The sequence below is a fragment of the Ranitomeya imitator genome, chromosome 6 (assembly GCF_032444005.1).
Source record: "Ranitomeya imitator isolate aRanImi1 chromosome 6, aRanImi1.pri, whole genome shotgun sequence".
Lineage (NCBI taxonomy): Eukaryota > Metazoa > Chordata > Amphibia > Anura > Dendrobatidae > Ranitomeya > Ranitomeya imitator.
This window is the reverse complement of record NC_091287.1, coordinates 459,084,701-459,104,682: the sequence shown is the minus strand read 5'-3', so window position 1 is coordinate 459,104,682 and position 19,982 is coordinate 459,084,701. Positions and strand designations below refer to the sequence as shown.

Here is a 19,982-nt window from a genome sequence, read left to right as displayed (position 1 = left end):
AATCTATTCCCTATTCACTTGAAACAGCACAAATATTCACCATATTTATTTGTATAATCTATATCCTAGCTGCTGCATTCACTCACATTCACCGCCCTTGCATTAACTCCCTACACTCCATCCATATCGGCCCCTCTGTCCTTGCCTCTCCTATGTATAGCACTCATGCTCTGTTCACATTGCTTAACAGCGCAGATCCATTCAGTCCCACCATCCAACACAAGAGACGCTCTCACAAATCACTTCACCATCTGCTCACTCTTTCGATCCTCCTCCTCCTAGTCGCTGGAGACATATCTCCAAACCCCGGCCCCCCATGTTATAGCCAGTCAAACCTCCCAATTGCTACACTCAGAAACCCCTCTAACCTTATTAATATTCCCTGCATGCCTTCTGTCTCTTTGAATTGTGCCCTTTGGAATTCTCGCTCTGTGTGTAATAAACTCTCCTTCATTCATGACTTCTTCCTTTCTAATTCTCTTAATCTCCTGGCTCTTACTGAAACCTGGATCCAGCAGTCAGACACCACCGCTGCTGCTGCTCTTTCATATGGTGGACTACATTTTTCTCATACCCCAAGATCAGACAACAGAGCAGGCGGAGGCGTTGGTCTGCTCCTTTCACCAAAATGTACTTTCCAAGTTATCCCCCAAGTACCCTCACTTGTCTTCCCTTCCTTTGAGGTCCATGTGGTCAGACTCTACGTCCCCTTCTCCATGCGAGTGGTGGTGGTGTATCGTCCTCCCGGCCCCTCTCATCAGTTCCTGGATCACTTTGCCACCTGGCTTCCACACTTTCTCTCCTGTGACACCCCCACCCTTATCATGGGTGATTTCAACATCCCTATTGCCTCTCCCCTCTCCCCTCTCCCCATCTGCTTCTCACCTTTTGGCTCTAACCTCCTCTTTCGGCCTCTTGCAGCATACTAACTCGCCAACACATGAAGATGGAAACTCCCTTGACTTGGTCTTCTCCCGGCTTTGCTCAGTGGATGATTTCACAAACTCCCCTCTCCCACTCTCTGACCACAACCTTCTTTCATTCTCTATCAAGAACTTCCCTCCCGCTCAGGTCACCCCCACTTTCCACACTTATAGAAACATACAGGCCATTAACACCCAGGAACTTATGAAGAACTTGCAGTCCTCATTGGCCCCAATCTCCTCCATCTCATGTCCTGATTCTGCTCTGAAGCATTACAACGAAACCCTGCAAAGTGCCCTGGATGAAGCTGCTCCTCCTATACATAAAACAACCCGGCACAGACGGCAACAACCGTGGCACACGCTGCAAACACGTTTCCTGCAGCGGTGCTCCAGGTGCGCAGAACGTCTGTGGAGAAAATCTAATCTACCCGAAGATTTCATCCATTATAAGTTCATGCTAAAGACATACAATTCTGCCCTTCACCTCTCCAAACAAACCTACTTCAACACCCTCATCACCTCCCTGTCCAATAACCCTAAACGTCTCTTTGACACGTTCCAGTCCCTACTCAACCCAAGAGCGCAGGCCCCAACCACGGATCTCCGTGCTGACGATCTGGCCAATTACTTCAAAGAAAAAATTGACCATATTCGACAGGAAATCATCTCCCAATCTCTTCATACCATGCACTGTCCTCCCTCCCCCACTGCATCTAGTTCACTCTCTGACTTTGAAGCAGTTACAGAAGATGAAGTAGTCAGGCTCCTTGCATCTTCTCGCCCGACCACTTGCACCAGTGACCCCATTCCGTCACATCTCCTCCAGTCCCTTTCCCCGGCTGTCACCTCTCACCTAACAAAAATATTCAACCTTTCCCTCACTTCCGGTATTTTTCCCTCCTCATTTAAGCATGCCATCATACATCCATTACTTAAAAAACCATCCCTCGATCAAAACTGTGCCGCTAATTATAGACCTGTCTCTAATCTTCCCTTCATCTCTAAACTCCTCGAGCGCCTGGTCCACTCCCGTCTTACCCGCTATCTCTCAGATAACTCTCTTCTCGACCCTCTTCAATCTGGTTTCCGCTCTTTACACTCTACTGAAACTGCCCTCACTAAAGTCTCTAATGATCTACTAACAGCTAAATCTAATGGTCACTACTCCATGCTAATTCTCTTGGATCTCTCTGCAGCATTTGATACTGTGGATCATCAGTTCCTCCTCACTATGCTCCGCTCCATCGGCCTCAAGGACACCGTTCTCTCCTGGTTCTCCTCCTATCTCTCTGACCGATCCTTCACTGTATGTTTTGCTGGTTCCTCCTCCTCTCACCTTCCCCTTACTGTTGGGGTTCCTCAAGGATCAGTCCTAGGCCCCCTCCTTTTCTCTTTGTACACTGCCCCTATTGGACAAACAATCAGTAGATTTGGCTTCCAGTACCATCTCTATGCTGACGACACCCAATTATACACTTCTTCTCCTGATCTCACGCCTGCCTTATTAGAAAACACCAGTGATTGTCTTACCGCTGTCTCTAGCATCATGTCCTCCCTCTATCTGAAACTAAACCTGTCAAAAACTGAACTCCTCGTGTTTTCTCCCTCTACTAACCTACCTTTGCCTGACATTGCCATCTCCGTGTGCGGTTCCACCATTACTCCAAAGCAACATGCCCGCTGCCTTGGGGTCATCCTTGATTCTGACCTTTCATTCACCCCCCACATCCGATCACTGGCTCGCTCTTCTTACCTGCATCTCAAAAACATTTCTAGAATTCGCCCATTTCTTACTTTCGACTCTGCAAAAACTCTTACTGTTTCACTTATTCATTCTCGTCTGGACTATTGTAACTCTCTACTAATCGGCCTCCCTCTTACCAAACTCTCCCCGCTCCAATCTGTCCTGAATGCGGCTGCCAGGATTATATTCCTCACCAGCCGTTACACCGATGCCTCTACCTTGTGCCAGTCATTACACTGGTTACCCATCCACTCAAGAATCCAGTACAAAACTACTACCCTCACCCACAAAGCACTCCATGGCTCAGCACCACCCTACATCTCCTCTCTGGTCTCAGTCTACCACCCTACCCGTGCCCTCCGCTCCGCTGATGACCTCAGGTTAGCATCCTCTATAATCAGAACCTCCCACTCCCGTCTCCAAGACTTTACACGTGCTGCGCCGATTCTTTGGAATGCACTACCTAGGTTAATACGATTAATCCCCAATCCCCACAGTTTTAAGCGTGCCCTAAAAACTCATTTGTTCAGACTGGCCTACCGCCTCAATGCATTAACCTAACGATCCCTGTGTGGCCTAATAAAAAAAAACAAAAAAAAAAAAAAAAACCTAGTTAACTGGTTCATGCAGCTATACATGAACACCCGAGCCTTACACTATGGCTGGTCCGAATAACTATAGCAATTGTTACCATCCACCTCTTGTGTCTCCCCTTTTCCTCATAGTTTGTAAGCTTGCGAGCAGGGCCCTCATTCCTCTTGGTATCTGTTTTGAACTGTATTTCTGTTATGCTGTAATGTCTATTGTATGTACAAGTCCCCTCTATAAGTTGTAAAGCGCTGCGGAATATGTTGGCGCTATATAAATAAAAATTATTATTATTATTTATTATTATTTTTACGTACCGGTAATAGGATTTTACAGAGTCCACGACAGCACCCATACATTCCCCCCCGTATTAGTTACTTATTCCTGCACTCTGTTGGAAGGTGTGCCTTAGAGATCACTCTATAGAGGTGGTGGTATTTAGTATTGTTTAAGATAATATTGTCATGTACTGATGCATTGGCGGTATCCCTTGTACTCTGGAACACAAACTGGAGGGCGAGGGGGACCGCCCCTTTTTAACCTGTAGGTTCCTGTCCGGAAGGTGGGCGGATCCCCTCTCTCATTGTTGTGGGTGCTGTCGTGGACTCTGTAAAATCCTATTACCGGTACGTAAAAAACGGTTTCTCCTGCCTCCAGAACGCGGCATCCACTCTGTTAAACCGCTGAAATCCATCCCTGGGTCCGGTTCGGACTGCCGCATTTCACTGTTTGGTTACAGACTGCACTGCTTGGAACAACTATGGGTCTTCTCACCTGAACGAAAAGTCTCATAGACATATATAAGGCTCTTTGTTCAGGTCAGGGAAACCTGTGAACTGAAGATGGCCTTGGTCTGACAGACTGCCAGCCCTGTGAATTATCAGGTTACTTGGCTTACTAAACTTTTTGTAGAGAGGAGGCGGAGGAAGAGAGAGGACCACTTGGCATAGTGAGAGACCGGACAGATCAAACTTTAGCTTTCAACAAATGTATTACACTTCAGTGTTGGATTCACAGCCACACCGATCAGTACTGCTATATACCATTGCTGTGCAGGCAAAAAGCTGCCAATCAATAGAAGGGGGTAGGTTAGACAGACTCATGGACTACAGTACAGACCAAAAGTTTGGACACACCTTCTCATTTAAAGATTTTTCTGTATTTTCATGACAATGAAAATTGGAAATTCACACTGAAGGCATCGAAACTATGAAATAACACATGTGGAATTATATACTTAAAAAAAAGTGTGAAACAACTGAAAATGTGTTATATTCTAGGTTCTTCAAAGTAGCCACCTTTTGCTTTGATGACTGCTTTACATCCTCTTGGCATTCCCTTGATGAGCTTCAAGAGGGAGTCACCGGGAATGGTTTTCACTTCCCAGGTGTGCCCTGTCAGGTTTAATAAGTGGGATTTCTTGCCTTATACATGGGGTTGGGACCATCAGTTGTGTTGAGCAGAAGTCTGGTGGATACACAGCTGATAGTCCTACTGAATAGACTGTTAGAATTTGTATTAAGGCAAGAAAAAAGCAGCTAAGTAAAGAAAAACAAGTGGCCATCATTAATTTAAGAAATGAAGGTCAGTCAGTCCGAAACATTGGGAAAACTTTGACAGTGTCCCCAAGTGCAGTTGCAAAAACCATGAAGTGCTACAAAGCAATTGGCTCACATGAGGACCGCCGCAGGAAAGGAAGACCAAGAGTCACCTCTGCTTCTGAGGATAAGTTTATCTGAGTCTCCAGCCTCAGAAATCGCAGGTTAACAGCAGCTCAGATTAGAGACCAGATCAATGCCACACAGAGTTCTAGCAGCAGACACATCTCTACAACAACTGTTAAGAGGAGACTTTCTGCAGCAGGCCTTCATGGTAAAATAGCTGCTAGGAAACCACTGCTAAGGACAGGCAACAAGCAGAAGAGACTTGTTTAGGCTAAAGAACACAAGGAATGGACATTAGACCAGTGGAAATCTGTGCTTTAGTCTGATGAGTCTAAATTTGAAATCTTTGGTTCCAACTAGCGTCTCTTTGTGCAACGCAGAAAAGGTGAACGGATGGACTCTACATGCCTGGTTCCCACTGTGAAGCATGGAGGAGGAGGTGTGATGATGTGGTGATGCTTTGCTGGTGACACTGTTGGGGATTTATTCAAAATTGAAGGCATACTGAACAAACATGGCTACCACAGCATCATGCAGCGGCATGCTATTACATCCAGTTTGCGTTTAGTTGGACCATCATTTATTTTTCAACAGGACAATGACCCCAAACACACTTCCAGGCTGTGTAAGGGCTATTTGACCAAGAAGGAGAGTGATGGGGTGCTACACCTGATGACCTGGCCTCCACAGTCACCAGATCTGAGCCCAATTGAGATGGTTTGGGGTGAGCTGGACCGCAGAGTGAAGGCAAAAGGGCCAACAAGTGCTAAGCATCTCTGGGAACTCCTTCAAGATTGTTGGAAGACCATTCCTGTTGACTACTTCTTGAAGCTCATCAAGAGAATGCCAAGAGTGTGCAAAGCAGTCATCAAAGCAAAAGGTGGCTACTTTTAAGAACCTAGAATATAAGACATAATTTCAGTTGTTTCACACTTTTTTGTTAAGTATATAATTCCACATATGTTAATTCATAGTTTTGATGCTTTCAGTGTGAACTTACAATTTTCATTGTCATGAAAATACAGAAAAATCTTTAACTGAGAAGGTGTGTCCAAACTTTTGGTCTGTACTGTATGTAGCTGGAGCTCTTCAATGAGAAAACTGGCAGAGCTGCAGCAGATAAGCCTGCAGCAAGAAGCCCGCTATGTGATACATCTCTTCAATCAGGATCTTTGTCTCATCTCTTTGTTGCTTTAAAGGGAAGGTGCCACCAGTTTTCTTGTATTTTGTTTTTTTGTGAAATTAAGCTTAAAATAGTAATTAAAATGTATTAATGCAATGTTTGCACTGTTTGCAAACATTTCTATATGAAAAATATTATATATTTTTCTACAAATATACATATTTACCACTAGGGGGAGCATTTTCCGTTTTAGACCTCAAGCAGCTATAGTAAGATTTAGCAGCTCTGCCACAGGGATATTAGACCACCCAAAAGGGGAGGGAAATGGTGATGTCAGCAGTTACTGCCCCAACAGTAAGAATGAAGAGCAGCATCACAGGGCAGAGCCATTTTGTGTGTGACTGCCCTGTGACCTGCTATCACCAGCAGTTACTGCATCAGAGGCACAGCTTGTTTACAGAGGAGCAGAACACAGTGGGCTCAGCAGAATCTGGACCCAAGAAGAGTGAAGACATGTGGTGTGCATGGAGCAGCATTGGGAGCTGTCTGGGAGCTCCAGCTCTGCAGTGAATAGCCAGGCATTATGGAGGGAGGGGAGAGATGCATTGTATGGCTAAGGCCGGGGTCACACTAGACCGTAATACACTAGACCTGTGGTCGGCGCTCATAGCAAGCCTGTAATTCAGCTACGGAGCAGCAATCTGATGATCGCTGCTATGTAGCTGAGCCGATCGAGTTGTGCCAGCTTCTAGTTTCCCATGGAGGCTATTGATGCATGGCAAATGTAAAAAAAAATGTTTTTAAAAATATGAAAAAAAAAAAAATTAAAGTTTAAATCACCCCCCTTTTGCCCCATCAAAAATAAAACAATAAAAAAATCAAACCTACACATATTTAGTATCGCCGCATTCAAAATCGCCCAATCTGTCAATAAAAAAAACATGACTGACGTGCCCGCAATAGCGGCGGGTGAGATCGCGATTAAACCGTTCCTCTGTATGTGTTTTCCGTCCGGCGGAAACAGCTGTTTTGACGGATCCTGCAAAAAACGGATGAAACGTGTGGCCATCCGGTGCTAATACAACTCAATGAGAAAATAACGGATCCGGCGAAAAAAAAACTGATCTGGCAGAAAAAAAAGTAAATTGTGGAAAAAAAAAACGGATCTGGCGGAAAAAAACGGATTAGGCGGGAAAAAAAGGATCCGATGGAAAAAAAACTGATCTGGCAGAAAAAAAAGGAACTTGTGGAAAAAAAAACGGATCCGGCGGAAAAAAACGGATTAGGAGGGAAAAAAAGGATCCGATGGAAAAAAAAACTGATCTGGCAGAAAAAAAAAAGAAAATTGTGGGAAAAAACGGATAAGGCGGAAAAAAATGGATCTGGCGGGAAAAAACGGATCCGGCGAAAAAAACTGATCTGGCAGAAAAAAAAAAGGAACTTGTGGAAAAAAAACGGATCCGGCGGGAAAAAAAACGGATCAGGCGGGAAAAAAAGGATCCGATGGAAAAAAAAAACTGATCTGGCAGAGAAAAAAGAAAATTGTGGAAAAAAACGGATCTGGCGGGAAAAAACGGATCAGGCGGGAAAAAAAAGGATCCGATGGAAAAAAAAACTGATCTGACAGAAAAAAAAGGAAATTGTGGAAAAAAAACGGATCCGGCGAGAAAAAAAGGATCCAATGGAAAAAAAAACCTGATCTGGCAGAAAAAAAAAGGAAATTGTGGAAAAAAACGGATCCGGCGGGAATTAACGGATCCAGCAGAAAAAAATGGATCCGGCGGGAAAAAACGGATCCGGCGGAAAAAAACGGATCCGGCGGGAAAAAATGGATCCGGTGGAAAAAACGGGTCTGGCGGAAAAAAACGGATTCTGCAAATGTGCTCGCAGGATGCGGTTTTTTTTCCCACAAACTTGTATTAGCGACAGATCGTGACGGATGGCCACACGTCGCGTGGTCGCGTCCGTCGTGCAACGGATCCGGCGTGTTTTGGCGGACCGTCGGCACGAAAAAACGTTCAAGTGAACTTTTTTTGTCCAGCGCGTCCGCCATTTTCTACCGCTCATGCGCTGCCAAAACTCCGCCCCCTCCTTCCAGACTTCAGAATGGGCAGTGGTTGTGTTGAAAAACTGCATCCGCTGCCCATGTCGGGCACAAATTTCACAACGTGCGTCGGTACGTCGGCCCGACGCATAGCGACGGACTCGTACCGACGCAAGTGTGAAAGAGGCCTTTATGAGGGTTGAATTTAAAAAAAAAAACAAAAAAAACCGCGTGGGCGCCCGTGCAATTTTCTGTGCCAGAGGAGGAAAGCCAACGGCCGGGGGCCAATATCTGTAGCCTGCTATGAATATCAGCCCGCAGCTGTCTGTATAGCCTTTACTGGCTATTAAAATAGGGGGACCCCCCCAAAAAAAATTGCGTGGGGTCCCCCTATATTTTATAGCCAGAAAGGCTACGCAGACAGCTGCAGGCTGATATTCATAGCCTAGAGAGGGGCCATGGATATTGCTCCCCAGGCTACAAATACCAGTCCGCAGCCGCCCCAGAAATGGCGCATCTGTAAGATGCGCCAATTCCGGCACTTAGCCCCTCTCTTCCCACTCCCGTGTAGCGGTGGGATATGGGGTAATGAAGGGTTAATGTCACCTTGCTATTGTAAGGTGACATTAAGCCGGGTTAATAACGGAGAGGCGTCAATAAGACGCCTATCCGTTATTAATCCAATAGTAAGAAAGGGTTAAAAAAAAACACGCACACATTAGGAAAAAAGTATTTTAATATTCTTCATTTCACCATACTTACCATACTTCAGCGCCTGCAAAAAACGTAAAATAATAAACCGTATACTACCTATCCGCCGTAGTCCAATTAATATCGAGTGTTCCACGACGATCTCCCCTATAGAACAGTGACATCGGGTGATGTCACCGCTCTATAGGACCCTCAGTGACACACTGACAGGAGACAATGGCTCCTCCAGTGCATCACTGAGAGGTTACCTTAGGACAAGGTCTCACTTTATGGCAATTGCTGCCTGGGAAAATTTCTCATACAGCAATGGCATAAAGTGAGACTAGGGACTTTTTTTTTTTACAGTGGCGGAGGAATACAGTGGTGGAAGGATACCTTCCTGCTGTCATTGTGTTCCTGGAGCCCCTGGAGAGCAGTCGCATTATCTGATGCTGCTGCTCTCCACGGGAGATCGCCGTGGGACACTCGTGGATTTCTGCGGACAGGGAGTATATTGGTTGTTTTGTTTTTTTAATATTTTTTTTACAGATGACACTGGCTTCGGGGAACAAAGTGACAAGTAATGGTGAGTATGAAATCTATGTTTAATGTACTGTATGTCTATATGTATGTAATGTATGAATGTATTGTATGTAGCATGCATGGAGTATGTATGTAGCATGTATGTAGCATGTATGTATGGAGTATTTTTTTTTTTTCATTCAACACATTAGCCGGATGATGGGACTATTACTGTCCCATAATTGGCTAATGTGTCAATCACTGTCATTGTAGCAGGCATCGTCCGATGGGACTTGTAGTCCCATCGGACGATGCTTGCATACACGCGTAGAGCCCCCCCCACGCCGCACAGAGATCCCCCACGCCGCACAGAGACCCCCCCCATGCCGCACAGAGACCCCCCCACTCCGCACAGAGACCCCCCCACGCCGCACAGAGACCCCCCCACGCCGCACAGACCCCCCACTCCGCACAGAGACCCCCCCACTCCGCACAGAGACCCCCCCACTCCGCACAGAGACCCCCCCACTCCGCACAGAGACCCCCCCACTCCGCACAGAGACCCCCCCACTCCGCACAGAGACCCCCCCACGCCGCACAGAGACCCCCCCACGCCGCACAGAGATCCCCCACGCCGCACAGAGACCCCCCCATGCCGCACAGAGACCCCCCACTCCGCACAGAGACCCCCCCACGCCGCACAGAGACCCCCCCACGCCGCACAGAGACCCCCCCACGCCGCACAGACCCCCCCACTCCGCACAGAGACCCCCCACTCCGCACAGAGACCCCCCCACTCCGCACAGAGACCCCCCCCACTCCGCACAGAGACCCCCCCACTCCGCACAGAGACCCCTCCACGCCGCACAGAGACCCCTCCACGCCGCACAGAGACCTCCCCACGCCGCACAGAGATCCCCCCACGCCGCACAGAGATCCCCCCACGCCGCACAGAGATCCCCCCACGCCGCACAGAGATCCCCCCACGCCGCACAGAGATCCCCCCACGCCGCACAGAGATCCCCCCCACGCCGCACAGAGATCCCCCCACGCCGCACAGAGATCCCCCCACGCCGCACAGAGATCCCCCCACGCCGCACAGAGATCCCCCCACGCCGCACAGAGATCCCCCCACGCCGCACAGAGATCCCCCACGCCGCACAGAGATCCCCCCACGCCGCACAGAGATCCCCCCACGCCGCACAGAGATCCCCCCACGCCGCACAGAGATCCCCCCACGCCGCACAGAGATCCCCCCACGCCGCACAGAGATCCCCCCACGCCGCACAGAGATCCCCCCACGCCGCACAGAGATCCCCCCACGCCGCACAGAGATCCCCCACGCCGCACAGAGATCCCCCCACGCCGCACAGAGATCCCCCCACGCCGCACAGAGATCCCCCCACGCCGCACAGAGATCCCCCCACGCCGCACAGAGACCCCCCACTCCGCACAGAGACCCCCCCACGCCGCACAGAGACCCCCCACGCCGCACAGAGACCCCCCACGCCGCACAGAGATCGCCGCACAGAGACCCCTCCACGCCGCACAGAGACCCCCCCACGCCGCACAGAGATCCCCCACGCCGCACAGAGATCCCCCACGCCGCACAGAGACCCCCCCACGCCGCACAGAGACCCCCCCACGCCGCACAGAGACCCCCCCCACGCCGCACAGAGACCCCCCCCACGCCGCACAGAGACCCCCCCCACGCCGCACAGAGACCCCCCCCACGCCGCACAGAGACCCCCCCCACGCCGCACAGAGACCCCAACACGCCGCACAGAGAGGGAGAGCGACACAGGGGGAGAGTGCAGTTTACCGGAGATCACTGGGACTCTGTGCAAGTGGGGAGGCGGAGACAGAGCAGGAGAAGCACACAGGGCAGCATGTGAGAGCAGAGGATGTCTGCCCAGGATGTGCAATGCCTGCAGTACAGAGGAGCAGTCAGTGCTTCTCTCCTGTGATAGAGAGCAAGTGGAGCTCGGCAGATAGCACAGGGCTCTAATAAAATGGCAGCTAGTCACACCTACAGCAGTGAGTTGTGCAGCCCACAGAGGCGTGCCCAGCTCACTGCTAATGCTGCTGCAATGTTACAGATAGGGTCCGAGCCGGTCTATTATCTCCTATGTCCATGGGGTGCCGTAATCTGACACTGATAGTGACATACTACTGCTGCAAAACCAAGATGTCAGCCCCCAGTGCATTCTTTCTACTCGTATAACACACGGAATCTGTTTTACATGCATTCATATCTGGGTTATAACAGCATGTTATGCTACATTACATTGATTAATTAATGTTCTACAAACGCGGTACCTTCCCTTTAATATGAGGCAGCAAAAATCTCTTTAATAACTTCCCGACATGACGTACTGGTACATTATAATTTGCAAGTACTTTCTGCAAATGGATGTCCCGGAAAGTGATGGTGATGATGCGTGCATAGGATCTGTGCCAGCAAAAGCGACGCCAGCAGACAACAGTCTCATGCCAGCATCAACCTTGGCTGTTTAACCCTCCAAATGGCGCGTTCAATAACAATAAGGGCATTTAGAGCAGGCTCCCTCTCTCACCCCAGTGGCCTCACTGCAACTTTATTGTGGGGTGCTGATTGTATTCATGGCAGCCATAGCTCAAATAATGACCTCCAGGTCTGCCAAGTACAGTGGCCTGTTAGACCATGCCACAAGCAGGATTGAACAGATGTTCTGCCATTGTTAAACTGACCAGTCTAATGCATTGGACGTAATCAGATAAATAAAAGTTAAAGTCCAGTAGAGGGACTAAGTAGAAATGAGAAAGATAACATTTCTATAAGTAATTAGAAACACACAAAATAAAGAACAAACAAAAAAAAAAATTACCCACGGTTGTGTAAAAGTGTTTGTCCCCTCCTTGTTTTCCTATTGTTTTGTGTGTTTGTCACACTAAGGGTACCGTCACACAGTGCAATTTTCATCGCTACGACGGTACGATCCGTGACGCTCCAGCGTCGTAACAATATCGCTCCAGCGTCGTAGACTGCTGTCACACTTTGCAATCTACGACGCTGGAGCGATAATTTCATGACGTATGTGCGATGTAGAAGCCGTTGGTTACTATGCGCACATCGTATACGATATATGTTACACCATGCAATCATGCCGCCACAGCGGGACACTAGACGACGAAAGAAAGTTTCAAACGATCTAATACGACGTACGATTCTCAGCAGGGTCCCTGATCGCAGGAGCGTGTCAGACATTGCGATATCGCTCGAACGTCACAGATATATCGCTCGAACGTCACGAATCGTGCCGTCGTAGCGATCAAAATTTCACTGTGTGACGGTACCCTTAAATACTAAGGATCACCAAACTAATTTAAATATTAGACAAAGATAACACAAGTAACACAAACTGCAGTTTTTAAATTAAGGTCTTTATTTTTAAGGCAAAAAGAAATCCAAACCTACAGGGCCTTGTGTAAAAAAGTGATCCCCCTCCACCCCCCCTGTAAAACCTAAATTAATTGTGGTTTATCACATCTTTGGGAACCTGTTCTCGATCAAGAAATCACTTAAATAGGACCTGCCTGACAAACTAAAGTAGACCAAAAGTTCTTTAAAAGCTAAACATCATGCCGCGATCCAAAGAAAGTCTGGAACAAATGACAAACAAAGCAATTGAGACCTATCAGTCTGGAAAGGTTATAAAGCCATTTCTCAAGCTTTGGGACTCCAGCGAACCACAGTGAGAGCCATTATCCACAAATGGTGAAAATATGGAACAGTGATGAACCTTCCTAGGAGTTGCTGGCCGACTAAAATTACCCTAAGGTCACAAAAGACCCCACATCAACATCCAAAGAACTGCAGGCCCGCTTGCCTCAGTTAAGGTCAATTTTCGTGACTCCACCATAAGAAAGACACTGGGCAAAAATGGCCTGCATGGCAGAGTTCCAAGACGAAAACCACTTAAGAGCAATAAGAACATAAAAGCTTGTCTCAGATTTGCCAGGAAACATCTTGATGATCCCCAAGACTTTTGGGAGAATACTCTTTGGACTGAAGAGACAAAAGTTGAATTTTTTGGAATGTGTTTGTTCCATTACATCTAGCGTAGCTGTAACACAACATTTCAAAAAAGGAACATCATGCCAACAGTAAAATATGGTGGTGGTAGTGTGATGGTCTGGGGCTGTTTTGCTGCTTCAGGACCTGGAAGATTTGCTGTGGTAAATGAAGCCATGAATTCTGCTGTCTACCAAAACATCCTGAAGGAGAATGTCCATCCATCTGTTCGTGACCTGAAGCTGAAGCTCAAGCGCTGGATTACAATGCCGCAACTGCACGTCACAAGTGTGCGTGACGTGCATGGTTGGGATGCCATTATATTGGAGAGAGGAGGAAGGGTTTTCTTTCAAGCACCGCATGCCTGGGAGCCTGGAAGAAATCATAAACATAAATCATTATTACCGTATATACTCGAGTATAAGCCGACCCAAGTATAAGCCGACCCCCCTAATTTTGCCACAAAAAACTGGGAAAACTTATTGACTCGAGTATAAGCCTAGGGTGGAAATGCAGCATTTACCGGTGAATTTCAAAAATAAAAATAGATCATTATTTCCCCATAGCTGTGCCATACAGTGCTCTGCACCGTTCATTGTGCCCCATAGATGTGCCATATACGGTGCTCTGCACCGTTCACTGTGCCCCATAGATGTGGCATATACGGTGCTCTGCACCGTTCACTGTGCCCCATAGATGTGCCATATACGGTGCTCCGCACCGTTCATTGTGCCCCATAGATGTGCCATATACGGTGCTCCGCACCGTTCATTGTGCCCCATAGATGTGCCATATACGGTGCTCTGCACCGTTCATTGTGCCCCATAGATGTGCCATATACGGTGCTCTGCACCGTTCACTGTGCCCCATAGATGTGCCATATACGGTGCTCTGCACCGTTCATTGTGCCCCATAGATGTGCCATATACGGTGCTCTGCACCGTTCACTGTGCCCCATAGATGTGCCATATACGGTGCCCTGCACCGTTCACTGTGCCCCATAGATGTGCCATATACGGTGCTCTGCACCGTTCACTGTGCCCCATAGATGTGCCATATACGGTGCTCTGCACCGTTTATTGTGCCCCATAGATGTGCCATATACGGTGCTCTGCACCGTTCACTGTGCCCCATAGATGTGCCATATACGGTGCTCTGCACCGTTTATTGTGCCCCCTAGCTGTGCCCATATACGGTGCTCTGCACCGTTCACTGTGCCCCATAGATGCTCCACATAAATCTCTGCCGCCGCTGCTGCTGCAATAAAAAAAAAAAAAACACACTCACCTCCCTTGATTGCAGCTCCCAGCGTCTCGTTCCGACGCCTCCATCTTCCCGGCGTCTCAGCTCTGACTGATCAGGCAGAGGGCGCCGCGCACACTATATGCGTCATCGCGCCCTCTGACCTGAACAGTCAGAGCGCAGACGCCGGGAAGATGGAGGCGCCGGCCGGGAAGATGGAGCGATGCTCGGCGGCTGGAACGAGGACAGGTGAATATGCTATACTTACCTAGTCCTGGCGATCCTCGCGCTGTCCCTCTGCCTGGTCTTCGGTGCCGCAGCTTCTTTCTCTATCAGCGGTCACCGGCACCGCTGATTAGAGGAATGAATAGGCGGCTCCACCCCTATGGGAGGTGGAGCCGCTTATTCATTTCTGTAATGAGCGGTCCCACGTGACTGCTGAAGAGGGGAAGAAGCTGCAGCACAGAAGACCGTGGGACGGCAGGGGGAGCGCCTGGATCGCCAGGACTAGGTAAGTATGCCTCAGCGCCCTCACCCGCCGACCCTGCCACCCACCTTGACTCGAGTATAAGCCGAGAGGGGCACTTTCAGCCCAAAATTTTGGGCTGAAAATCTCGGCTTATACTCGAGTATATACGGTAACTGCATTTCTCACGATCTACACCGCTGCTATGAGGCATACAGGCAAGACTGGTTTAATCATTCTATTACCTGTATGCCCATAGTAATAGCCCAGAATCATTCGGGGGGTGACAATTACCTTTTAAAGGGGTTTTCTATATTAAAAAAGTGGTATCCCGAACGCTAGCATAGCATTCATGTTAGATAACATCAGATAGTACTCTCAGTCCAGTACTGTCAATCGCTGATCTGGTCTTTGACATAGACTATGTAGACAGTTTGGACCGCACCATGATTGGCTGCAGTGGTGATGTCAGCTGCCAATCTGTTACCGCTACAGCCAAAACATGAAGGCAGGAACAGTGGTGGAGAGCCTGCCCTGGACCCGGGGAGTGTGAGGGCAATCTGATTTTATTTTACATGGGTGCTATTGTTTGAGGACCACTTTTTAAGAGTGGAAAAACCTTTTTTGATGCTTATTTTTATTTTTTTATTCTAATTTTCAGCTGCATTTTACATTACGAGCAAACCCTTTGAGATTTCAGAAATCTCATGCACACAGCTTGTTTTTGTGTTATCAGGATTTCGTGCTTTGCATGGTTTATTGCACAATGGAGCAAGTCTCTTCTTTCAGCGTTTTTCACTTATTGAATTGAATGAGTGTTGAAAAAAGGCACCAAAAACGCAGGTATCAGGTTTTGCTGTGTTTTTTGTGCCTAAGCTTGATTCTATAGACTAGGACTTTTTTTTTCGACACTAAACTGTATCCGCATGCACATGAGACAAATCTAGCAAGTAAGAAAAACACAAGGAAAATCTGTTTTTTTTGTTTTGTTTTTTTTTTTGCAGCTTGTTTCCTGCCAAGGCATCGGGTTTTGCTGCAGAAAAAAAAAATACTGAAAAAGCACCAAGTGTGAACTTACCCTTAAGATCCTCTGAAATAACATATGTACTTTATTACACTTTCAGGATGGTGCGCTGCCAGGCTCGTTCCATTTTATATGGACAGGACTGAAAAGCATCCTAACTGCATCACTTCTCCGTGTATTGCCATCTGTCAGCCTGTGCTTGCAGTAATTCGCTGTTTACCTATGTAAATGCTGGAGGCCTCCGCAGGTTGACAAATTGCTTGTCCAAGGCAAGGAACTGGCGGCGACGCTTGTAGTTGTGAATGCGTGTCCCTAACTACAACGCCAGAATGACATCTTGTAGTTAGCGGCTGCTGTTACGTAGGAGGGGAACCGGACTGTTGTCGTGTTCACCACAATGTGATATACATATATGTCAGGGCAAAGGAAATGTAGAGAGAATGAAACCGCTGAGAATAATTGTACAATTTACATTTACTGCCAGAACCTGAGAATCGTCCAGATGATTGATGCAGCGCCATAAAATAGTTCTCAAGTTAATGAACATGGCTTAACAGAGTGTTTGCTTGCTAGTAAGTGATGGTATATCGCTAAGTTAGGCTTCCTATACTGATCGCTAGGGGTCCTACTTCTGGGACCACCACTGATTCTTTGGATGGAAGGGTGGTAGACTTGCTCTCATTGAATGCATACCCATAATGCTATCATGTACTATGATGTGGAATATGAGAATAAGAACACGGCAGCACTCACCGATCTTCATAAGCAGGTATCTTTATTGATTAAAAATCTTCACGGCACGGGGGTGTCTGTACAAGAGAATGCGGGAGCAGAATGACGGCCGTTTCGCGCCGGTCTGGCGCTTCAACGGGTATGATGTGGAATACCCTGTTAACTTTTTTTTCCTCTATTTGTTGTGTCCATTTATTTGGTCTTCGGTGTTTGCTTCCAAGACGCCGGCTGTGTACACCTAGAAATAAATGAGAACAGTAAGCTTGATAAAGCCCCTAAAGCAGTTAGTCAGGTACAGAACATGGCATTGGTATCTTCTGATCTGTTCTGGGGGAGGGACTTATGTGTGTTCCTGGTTAGGGCCAACATTCAGCAAGGGCTGCGACTTCCGAATCCTAATCATATGTAACCTAGTCACTGTTAGGATTCTGCCTCACTTGCTAGTTCTTGCAGTTTCCTTTCCTGCTTCTCTCTGAACTTTCAGGTAAGTAATAATACAAGTGTACAAATTGTGACAACCACTCAAACCGGCAAGCATAGCGGAATCCCAACAGTTGATATATTACACACAGGATTCGGAATCCTACAGTGTAAATTTGCCCTAGCACAGAAAACCTTTTTCACATTTTGTCTCAATTATTCAAGACTGGTGTTCTGTATTTCAGTCTAGATGAAGCGTCCATTGGAGAAAGACGCTCAAAATTCATTATGAGGCATACTCCTCTTAATGACTGGCACATCTTTCACCTGCTGCCAAGCGCCATCTTAAGACATGTGCTTCAGTCAGGGCAGAGTTTCTGGTGGCTTCAGATGCCTACTGTGGCATGTAAAAGTTCAGGCACCCCTGGTTTTGCTCTAATTGTGAATTAAGCAGATTGAAGATAAAATTATCACTAAAAGGCCTAAAGTTAAAGATGACACATTTCCTTTGTATTTTAGGTAAAAAAAAATTTGTGTATAATTTTTTTTTCCCATCATCTTTTACATTTTAAAACTTACGAAAAGGAAAATGGACTGATGGAAAACGCTTTTTGCAGTTAGCCCAGAGTCTTTCCATTCATGTTTGAGGGATTTTCATCCATTCTTCTTTGGAAAATTCTTCCAGTTTTGTGCGATTCCTGGGTTGTCTTACCTCAGACTTTCAATGATGTTCAGATCAGGGGACTGTGAGGGCCATTGTAAAACCTTCAGCTTGTTCCTTTTGACCTGTGTTTAAGATCATTATCCATTTTTAGAAGCGATCTTCTTTTCAACTTCAGCTTTTTACTAATGGGGTTATATTTGCATCAAGAATTTGTTGAAATTTCATTGAATCCATTCTCTACCTGTGAAATGTTCCTTGTTGGCGAAATGTTCTTTTTCTGAACATATGTGCCTTTTTTCCCCACCCATACCTTTTTGATCATTGTGGTCAGAGAGTTCTATTTTAACCTCGTTGGTCCACAAGACTTTTTTCCAAAATGCATCAGGCTTCTTTAGATGCTCTTTTGCATACTTCTGACTGAATTTTATGGTGAGGACCCAGGAGAGGTTTTCTAACGACTTTTCCATGATGGTCATATTTGTGTAGGTATCTCGGAACAGAGTCTGCTACATTTTTTAAGGTCTTTTGCAGTCAAGCAGAGGTTTTGATTTCCCTCTCTAGCAATCCTACAAGCAGCTCTCACTGAAATTGTGCTTGGTCTTCCAGACCTTATCTTGACCTCCCCTGTTCCTATTAACCGCCATTTCTTAATTACATTTCAAACTGAGGAAAGGGCAACTTGAAAATGCTTTGCTGTCTTCATATAGCCTTCTCCTGCTTTGTGGGCCACCACCATTTTCAGAGTACTAGGCAGCTGCTTAGAAGAGCCCATGGCTGCTGCTTTTTGGCACAAAGTTAGAGGAGGCTGGGTTTTTATAAAGCTGGGAAAGTTGCCTCACCTGGCCTTTCCCAGCGATGATAGTGAACTAGCCATAATCATAACAGGCTAATTGAGGTCTGAAACCTTGTTCAAAGTCAACTGAGCACAGAAATCTCCAAGGGTGCCCAAACTTTTGCATCTGTAGTTTTCAAAGCGTTAAAGATGAAAATATATATGTTTTTTTACGCAAAATACAAAGGAAATGTGTCATCTTTAACTTGCTTAACTGTTCATAATAACAGTAATTTTGATCAGGGGTGCCCAAACTTTTGCATGCCACTGTATGTCTTTTATTGCAGACAGAGTGGTGGGTGAAGACTTCTTCTGCAGCTGTCTCTCAGCCAGATAATGGGAATAAAGGGAGACAGATGTAAAATTACAAAGACCCAGCAAATTATGTTATGTATTTCTCAGTTTTGATTGCAATATGAGACAGAATATGATCATAGACACGGGGAGAAAAAGGAAGTAATTGATGTTTTCTTCACTATTTTAATGTCTCTTTAAAAGGGTTGTCTGGGCAAAATAAAACTTTGCCCAGGGGACAGGAAATGAAAAAATAATAAATTCAGTCATATTCGCCAGCATCCAACTAGATACAGCACAGGCTGCTCTACGGTCTGTGCAGGGACAGGAAGCGGTAATGTTATAGCTCCAGCAGCCTCCGGACCACTGCGGACTGTGATTGGCTGCAGTGGTCAATTGGCTTTAAGCCACATTCATCACATGTTTTATGAGAATACACTGCTCAAAGCCAGTTGACCACTGCAGGCAAACACAGGCGGCAGCAGTCTGGCAGGTGGTAGAATGGTGGCATCTCCGCATCCTGTGTTTTCGCAGACCTTGGAGCAGCCTGAGCAGGATCCAGGTTGATGCCAGTATCTTAGTATGACAGAGTTCGGTATTTTTTTTTTTTTTTTTTTTTTTTTTACATATCCTGTTATCTGGCAAAATGTTATTTTGCCCTGACCACCCCTCAACAGTCCAAACCGTTATCATTGTATTGTATAGATTTTAAAGGAATTGTCCAGCAAATCACAGGACAAGATATGTAGAAGAAAATAATCCGCACAAGATATGAGAACATGCTGGTATTGGGGGTCCAACTGCTGTTGGACCTGCACCATTCAGAACAGGGGATTTTCATCCTGGTTACAAAATGGAGCAGCAGGTTGGATGCCTGACCACCACTCCATTCATTCTCCCTGGGGCTGCCGGGACATGCTGGGTGCAGTGCTGGGGTGCCCCATAGAAAATGA

The 19,982-nt window shown here is 46.9% G+C and overlaps 1 protein-coding gene across 1 annotated transcript in view; it reads left to right on the top strand.

The window, feature by feature from the left end:
• Positions 1-19,982, top strand: part of UBE2W (ubiquitin conjugating enzyme E2 W) — a 59,021-nt gene that overhangs the window by 27,150 nt on the left and 11,889 nt on the right. The gene's annotated exons all lie outside the window — the stretch shown is intronic.